This window comes from Conger conger, chromosome 1 (assembly GCF_963514075.1).
Source record: "Conger conger chromosome 1, fConCon1.1, whole genome shotgun sequence".
Classification (NCBI taxonomy): domain Eukaryota; kingdom Metazoa; phylum Chordata; class Actinopteri; order Anguilliformes; family Congridae; genus Conger; species Conger conger.
In genome coordinates, this window is record NC_083760.1 from 76,549,773 (window position 1) to 76,558,710 (window position 8,938).

The following is an 8,938-nucleotide window of genomic DNA, read 5'->3' on the forward strand; positions in this document are numbered from 1 at the left end:
TGTCAATTCAGAAGAGACAGACGGTCCTTGAATGGGTACAAAGAATACATAAACAGTTAAATATACCACTTAGCACTGTAAGGGCAACAATAAAATCCGATGTAAAACATATTGAATGGTTGCAAACTTGCCTGGAAGAGGACGCAAGTGCACATTGTCTCCACAGACAGTGAGGAAGATGGTGAGGGAGGCCATAAAGAAGCCAAGGATCACAGTTTAAGAATTCCTTGGGGCCATCAATTCTCAAAAAGTGCCATAAAATCCTCCATACCTCCATACCAACACATTTTTTGGAAGGGTGGCACAAAGACAGCCCCTACTGAGCACAATAAACAAAACCAAACATCTGTAGTTTGCCCAATCTCATTGGAATTATGACTGGAGGAGAGTGCAGATGGTCAGATGAGACCAAAATGAAATGTTTTGGCCATGCACATCATCGAGATGTTTGGTGGCAAAAGAGGAATGTATGCACAGAGAAGAAATATGTAGTTGGGTCATTGATGTGTGTGTGTGTATGTGTGTGTGTGATTAATTAATTATGTCTACAGTATGTTTTGTGGTAGGTCTTCTGAAGATTTTATTTTACATGTATCCAATCATAGATGTCGCAAATCTATAATTGTTTATTTTTATTTTTGCACAGTGAGCAGTTAATATTTACAGTGATCTAATATTTATTCATCCTACATAGTATAAATGCCGTTCTGTGGTGGCTGCGTCCAGCTGTTTTATTAGCAGGCAATGGGAAAACTCAAGTAAAAAATATCAGGAATAGTAACAAGCAATATGGAATCTTGAAGGATGTAATTCCTCTGTCTACCCTATAAAATGTCCGGTGGAAATGTGGAGCCCCACTCAGACACAACTAAGGCCCATATCCATATGTGAGTTCAGACTTAAGAGACAAAAATATAAACAATTCAGCATTATAAATATAACAGTAAAGCGCTATGTATAAAGGGATTCCTAGCTCAGTACTGGTCATAGACTGAACAGAATGAGCTCTACACAGGGTTTTGTGTGTGTCCGTGTGTGTGTGTGTGTAGTACAGTGGGAACCAGTGTGCTGGCGTTTCTCAGTGCCAGCTTTTGTTCCTGCTCTCAGGAACCCAGCCCTCCCACAGAGAGGACTGGCAGACATAACACACCGGGGGAGGGATGGAGGGAGGGAAGGAGGAGGGGGTAGCGGGAGTGCTGGAGCTTAGCTGCAGGTGCGAGTTTAACATTTAGTTGTCTTCACTGTGGTGCAGTAGAGAGAAAGAATAATAGAGGTAATTATAATGCTTATTGTTTTCCTTGTATTCCACACTCTCAGAAATAAAATGAAATTGGAGGTACATTTTTGTTCTTTAAGGATCAGATTTCCCAAATGTACCCTAAAAGTGCAGTAATGTTCTCTTTGGGTACAAATGAGTATGTATTCCAAGCAGAAAAGCTACAAATTAATTACATATTGCTAGCTAGGGGTACAATTGTATTTACCTATAGGCTACCGCCCCAGTGTTTGTACTTTTTGTACTTTTATTTTATATTGCATCTTACGGTGACTTTCTGTTATGTGTATGCATAGTGTATGTAAGTATTTGTGCAGTAACAATAGTTGTTTTTTCTCTGTTCCTCCACATATGTGAGGTTAAAGTGCATACTGTTTTGAAGGTATTCTCATCCATATCACGTCTGCCTTTTTTACACCCCAATTTTAGGGGACATATTTTAGGGGACATATTGTAATTGTACATATTAACATAACTTTAAATTAAATCCTTTGCATTAGATGACTGTGACACAAGGACTTTAGGTATGTTACCTGGTGATGCTCTGTCAGGCCTGTACTGCAGCCATCTTCAGTTCCTGCTTATTTTGTAGGCTTTTTGCCTTCAGTGTTGTCTTCAGAAAGTGAAATGTTCAGTTGGATTTAGGTCAGGTGATTGACCAGTGATTGGCCTGTCTAGAACGTTCCACTTCTACGCCTTGGTTGCAAGGTGAATGAAGTGCACTGGATCTGAGCAGATGTTACTGTACACTTCAGAATTCATCATGCTCCTGCCGTCAGCAGTCATCAGCAATGAAGACAACTGGCCAACCATACATGCCCAAACCAAAACACCACTGCAACTCCACCATGTTACACAGATGAGCTGCGTGGCCTTTCTCCATACTTTTCCATCAGTTTTGAACAGGTTAATAATAAACACTGATACATTACATACACTCACTGAGTACTTTATTAGGAACACATGTACTTTGACTTTGATTGCGGAATGATTATTGGTGCTTTGCAGAGTGGTTTGAGTATCTCAGAAACTTCTGATCTCCTTGGATTGTCACGCACACCTCCTGAGTTTGCAGAGAATGGTGCAAAAACAAAAAACATCCAGTGAACACCTTGTTAATGAGAGAGGTCCGAGGAGAATGGACAGACTGGTCAAAACAGACAGTAAAGCAAATAGCCAAAGATTATGCAGTGGTATTCAGAAGAGCATCTCTGAACACACAACGCGTCAATCCTCTAAGTGGATAGGATACAGCAGCAAAAATAAGTCTAATAAATACCTAATAAAGTGCTCACTGAGTGTATATTACAGTATGTATATATTTTATGTACATTACATTACATTATTGGCATTTGGCAGACGTATACCCATAACCAGGGCTAAGTGCGCTGAAAGACCCTAGAGGGAAGTACAATTTCAATTGCTACCCGTACAACAAAGATAAGGACCAGATAAACAAACAAAGCAAAAGTGACCAAACTTAACTATCCAAATACTGCTTACCTAGCCAACTAAAAATACCGAAACACTACGTAAATCACAAAGACAACAATTAAGGTTCACAGGGAGGTAGGGAGGGATGGGGAGAGGTGCTGCTTGAAGAGGTGCGTCTTCAGTTTGCGCTTGAAGGTGGGGAGAGATTCTACAGTTCTGACCTCAACGGGGAGTTCGTTCCACCACCGTGGAGCCAGAACAGACAGTAGTCGTGAGCGTGAGGTGGAGGTTTGGAGAGGGGGAGGTGCCAAGCAGCCTGTGGAGGCTGAACGAAGAGGTCTGGCAGGGGTGTAGGGTCTGATGATTTTTTGTAGGTAAGCTGGGGAAGACCCCTTAACTGCTTGGAAGGCTAGCACCAATGTTTTGAATTTGATGCGAGCCATGACAGGCAGCCAGTGGAGGGAAGTAAGCAGGGGGGTGACGTGTGAGTATTTGGGAAGGTTGAAGACCAGACGAGCTGCTGCATTCTGGATAAGTTGGAGGGGTCTGATGGCGGACGCTGGGAGGCCAGCCAAGAGGGAATTGCAGTAGTCCAGGTGGGACAGAACCATCGCTTGCACCAGGAGCTGGGTCGAGTAGGGGGTGAGAAAGGGGCGGATTCTCCGTATGTTGTTTAGGAAGAACCTGCATGACCGGGTCACCGCCGCAATGTTCTCGGAAAGGGACAGTCTGCTGTCCATCACCACGCCGAGGTTCCTTGCACTGGGTGATGGCGTGAGTGTGGTATCCCCGAGGGAAATGGAGAGATCCAGGTGGGGAAAGGTATTAGCAGGGATGAATATCATTTCAGTCTTGCCTGGATTGAGCTTTAGAGAGTGGTTGTCCATCCAGCTCTGGATGTCACTCAGGCAAGCAGAGACATCCAGGAGATATGTTCTTGATCTGTTCAATCATTGAAAGGGGTTTTTTTTCTTCACAGTTGAAAGTATTCTTCATCACATCATGGTAAATGGTAAATGGTTGGCATTTATATAGCGCCTTTATCCAAAGCGCTGTACAATTTATGCTTCTCATTCACCCATTCATACACACACTCACACACCAACGGCGATTGGCTGCCATGCAAGGCACCAACCAGCTCGTCAGGAGCATTTAGGGGTTAGGTGTCTTGCTCAGGGACACTTCAACACATCCTGGGCGGGGGATCGAACCGGCAACCCTCCGACTGCCAGACGACTGCTCTTACTGCCTGAGCCATGTCGCCCCCACATGGGGTGGTCTACTGTGGTCTCCCAGGTTTTTTTACTGTTGTTGAGCTCACCAGCGCAATACACCAAACAGTTAATTTTGGTCCTCTTTGGTCCTCATGCTGAGAGACAATAGCAACAGACACGCATGTGCCTGAATTAAGGATGCAAAGACACCAATAAACAGCTGAGCAGCCAATTGTCCAATTACTGTACTCCCCTAAAATGGGCGATCTACATTTAAAAGGGCTGTAAATCATACACGATTCCACCTAAATAAATATAATAAATAAGTACCCTCAAATAAAAGATGACAGTCTGCCCTTTAACCTCATATACATTGCTTCAAATACAATGTGCTGACTACAGAGCCAAAACAACCAAAATTATGTCCAAAGACATATGGACTGCATTGTACAAATATATGAGCTGCAGGCAAGGGCTGGTGCTGGATAAACAGTGTGTCTGTGAGTGTATGTGTGTGTGTGTGTGTGTGTGTGTGTGAGAGAGAGAGAGAGAGAGAGAGAGAGAGATGTGAGAGAGAAAGATTGAGAGAGGGAAAGAGTGAGACAGTGAGAGAACGAGTGTGTTTAACAATGGAAGCTGGCACGCAAACAGGATCCCTCTGTTTCCTGAGCTAGAACCCCTGGCCCTGTCACACACACACACACACACACACACACACACACACATATATATATATATAAACACACACATACCTCTACACAAAACACATACAAACTCACAAACACACTCATACATCGACACAAATCACACATACACACAAACACACACAAACTCACAAACACACACTCGTACATCTACACAAAACACACATACACACGCACACAAACTTTCACATGCACATATAAACACACACTCATACATCGACACGAATCAGACATACACATACACACACACAAACTCACAAACACACACTCGTACATCTACACAAAACACACACACACACATACACAAACTCTCACACGCACATATAAACACACACTCATACATCTACATAAAACACACACGCACACACACACACACACACACACACACAAACTGTACACCTACTGTTAGATGCAGCTTAGTTGCCAAAAACACTGCACAGAGGCCATGCATAACTGTTGGCTTGTGGGAAGGCTAGGTGCAGCACATGTGCTGGGCACATTGTGTTGAAGTGCAGAGTCCGGGTGTTTACTCCATGCTCTAAGTAAAAGACACCTGTCAGATTGTTGTGCTGTGTTACACCAGCTTCAATTGATATGATATTGGACAGTAAAGTGGTTCAGTAGTGGTTGGACTGAACAAAAACAAGATATAACTGTGAACTGAACTGTGTTGAACGAAAATGTGAGATATACAGTGTTCTTTCCGCCTTGATAGTCCAGTTTTGTAATTCAGGGTTTCTGATTTGAGTGTATATTTGTACATTGACAACAGTTTCTAGTTTCATAACACACCACACTTCAACTTACACAGATTGCATATCATTTTACAAAAAGGAAACTAAATTCAGTATGTAAATATGTTCAGTAAAAATGATGCACTATATTGCAGCAGATATGAATCATAAACTTAGGAGGACATCTTGTGTCTTGTTTTGAAATTGCATCTGAAAATGCATGTGTGCTGGTGACTGATTATGACAGACACTGGCCTGTGATACACCAAAATATGAATTCTTTGTCTCATATTTGTTCAACATACGATGATAAATTACCCTGCAGAGATACTCTTAAAATAATTCAGATGCTGTGAAATTCATTAATTAATGTGAAAATAACTCATAACTAAGAAACGTTTTTTGGACACAGTTATTATTGCTAGTAATATAGTGAATAAAGATTTTTAATGCATTAACAAATGTATAATCCAGAAACATGTTATAAACCCTTAAAATGAAAAACAAACCTGTGTCAGTAATGACAGCACATTTTTTGCATGTTGCATTGAGAATATAAAGTTTCTATTTCTGAATTTATACAGTAGTTCATAAGGTGGTTTCTAGAGCAATGACATTTAATAATATTTAGATGGGGAAAATTCAGTGTTGAGTGACATAATTATATACATATGCCTGATGGTTACAAACATGCAATGAATTAGCAGAATTATTTGAATGAGATACTGATACTGTCACAGAATTCGTCATACTCCTCTTCGTTAATTTCTTCATCTCCATCTTTGTCATACCCCATCATCAATTCATTGCCCAATTCTTCACTGACGCCCTTCAAGTGAAAATCAGGAAGGGAGGAAAGGAGGTACAGGGAAAAGGCAGAAAAAATAGAGCAAGGGATTCGGCAGTAAGAGAAAGATGGGGAAAAAGAGGAAAGGAGTGACATTAAAGGACAAGAAGTGGAGAGAAAGGATGCACAAGGAAATAATTTTAATTTGAATTGTGTGTTTGCTTTACAAACAGATTTTTCATGTACATTGGTCCCAGAACGGCAAAATGACAAGACTGATGATTTTAGTTTATTATCTAATTAATAATTTCCAATTATTACAATTTGAGATCACAAAGAGAGAGCGAGAGAGAGAGAGAGAGAGAGACAGAGAGAGAGAGAGAGAGAGAGAGAGAGAGAGTATACACATGGTTTGCATGTCCACCCACCTCAGGGAAATAGCCAATGAACTGGGAACTACTGATGACCTCTAGGAACTGTGTCTTGGTCAACGGTCCTCCACTGGACACGTCACTGAAAGAGGGTAGCGGTTGTGCTGGAACAATGCCTGGACGGTCAGACAGGGAGGCTGATTTCGCATGTTCCACGTGTATGCAGTACACGCTGGATTATTCTTATCAGAGGATTAATCTGTGTACTGACCTTCGCCTTGAGCCTGGCGCATGAGCAGACTCAGCAAGCTCACCACCGCCCCCCACTGGAGGATCGTCAGCCGTGCCATTTCAGAACTGGGAGGGTACTATGCTAGAGGTTAAATATAATACTTTAGTTTTACATTTGAGATGCATGTAATATAGGCAATAATATTTTCTAATTACACTGATACAGTTTGGTTCACATTTGTTGGCTAAGTGGGTTTACTGTGTCTACTGCATATCTGGCAGCAGCATGGTGGTTTGAGGCTCATTTGATTCCTTGGACCCTTGATGACATAAAGCCATTCAGCCAACAAATATGTTCCGTACTGTATTGGAGTAATTTATAGCTGAATCTAGTCCCACCCCTCAGTTCCACAGAGATCCAATCAAATGCAGAGATTTTTGTATCACTTGTAGCACAACCTGAAAATAAGATATCCAGACCGGTGATGTTGATCACACTTCAGGCAGTCATGGCATGCAAAGGATATGCAAATACATGGCATGCAAACGATAACCAAACACAAAACATGACTATTTTATTTTTTGTCTCAAACATCAGCAACAAAATGTTGATTGCAAAAAAAAAAAAAAATGAATAGGAAAAAACAGGCATGGTGTGTCCAAACTTCTGATTGGTACTGTATATATATATATATATATATATATATATATATATATATATATATATATATATGTATATATATATATATACACACACTCACCCAGCACTTTATTAGGAACATTTTTACTTTATTACACCTATTTATTCATGCGATGAATCAGCCAATTGTGTGGCAGCAGTGCAATGCATACAATCATTTGTATTGTTTGCTCCTGGGATTTTCACACACACTAGTCTCTAGAGTTTGCAAAGAATGGTGCAAAAAACTCAACAAAATCCAGTGAGCAGCAGTTCTGCAGACATAAATGCCTTGTTAATATGAAAAGTGACAGTAATGCAAATAACCACACATTACAACAGTGGTATTCAGAAGAGTATCTCTGAACACACAAGGCATCATAAGTCTAGGTGGATAGGCTACAGCAGTAGAAGTTAAAAAAATAAGTCTAATAAATACCCATTAAAGTGCTAACTTTAATATATATATATATATATATATATATATATATATATATATATATATATATATATATACACACACTCACTGCGCACACACTTAGTGACCATAGTAAGTTACTGGAAGCCAATAGAGATACCATGGCAGGATGTCAAATGAGCAGTCAAACCTACCAATTTATCTTAATTAAAGCAGTCCTGCTTTAATTAGTGAAATTATATAAAATAAATCCCCTCTCTGCACCCACTGTCCCCAGAAACTGTGTCTATGTTTTAGACTCATTAAAACATCCACTGTTTTCACTTCCTTCTAAGATGGATGCCATGGTAACCTGGAAGTAGTGCACTTACTGGAAGGCTTGGTATGCTGTTATTCTAGTTGGGACAGTTTTGTTCCCAAACATTTTACAGACAATGGAGCCATATTTAACATGGCATCTGCTTTCATTCTGCATGTGAACTACTGCTGTGTAAAACAACCTCATTCCGTTGACATACTGTACACAGTACGTTACAATGACGTAGCCACACAGGTTCAACACAAAACAACATTCATCCAAATGTGTCTGTTCCAGATTGTCATTCAGTTCAAACGCGTTAGCTTCAAAGCTCAGTTTGCTGTACTGTTTTCCACTTCACCTCTTCAAAGACTAGTACAGCACACATTGATTAAATACTGTTTGATGTCACTGTTTAATGGTATTTGAACAATGATGTGAAGAAAAAAGGTAGAACAAAAACAGTAAGAAACCAAACGAGAAGAGAGAGGAAAACTTTCCGGTGTTACATGGAAAAATTCAAAAGAAAGTAACAGTTAAGACAGAAGCTTTCAATACTCACTTTAAAAAAATAGGCTTCCCTCAATCAGAAGCACAGTACATTTCAAAATGAGAGCCTCTTACCTGCAACCTGTGAGGGAGGTGACTGCTGCTGTTTCCTGCAGAAAAGAGGGGGTGACTGAGAAGAGGCAGACAATGTGTTCCTATATACAGTACTCTGAAATCAGTGAGAGGGTGGGGCATAAACAGGCTGAGGAGGGCCAGGGTGTGCTTGTCCACAATGCAGATGGT

General features: G+C 40.7%; 1 long non-coding RNA gene across 1 annotated transcript; it reads right to left on the bottom strand.

Annotated features, from left to right (window-relative positions):
* Nucleotides 1-5,790: 5,790 nt before the first annotated feature.
* On the bottom strand, nt 5,791-8,890 carry LOC133141358 (uncharacterized). Its single transcript, XR_009710088.1, has 4 exons — nt 8,771-8,890; nt 6,792-6,893; nt 6,578-6,696; nt 5,791-6,191 (listed from the first exon to the last, which is right to left on the bottom strand). It is a non-coding gene; the product is annotated as an uncharacterized LOC133141358 (long non-coding RNA).
* Between the last annotated feature and the right edge of the window lie 48 nt (nt 8,891-8,938).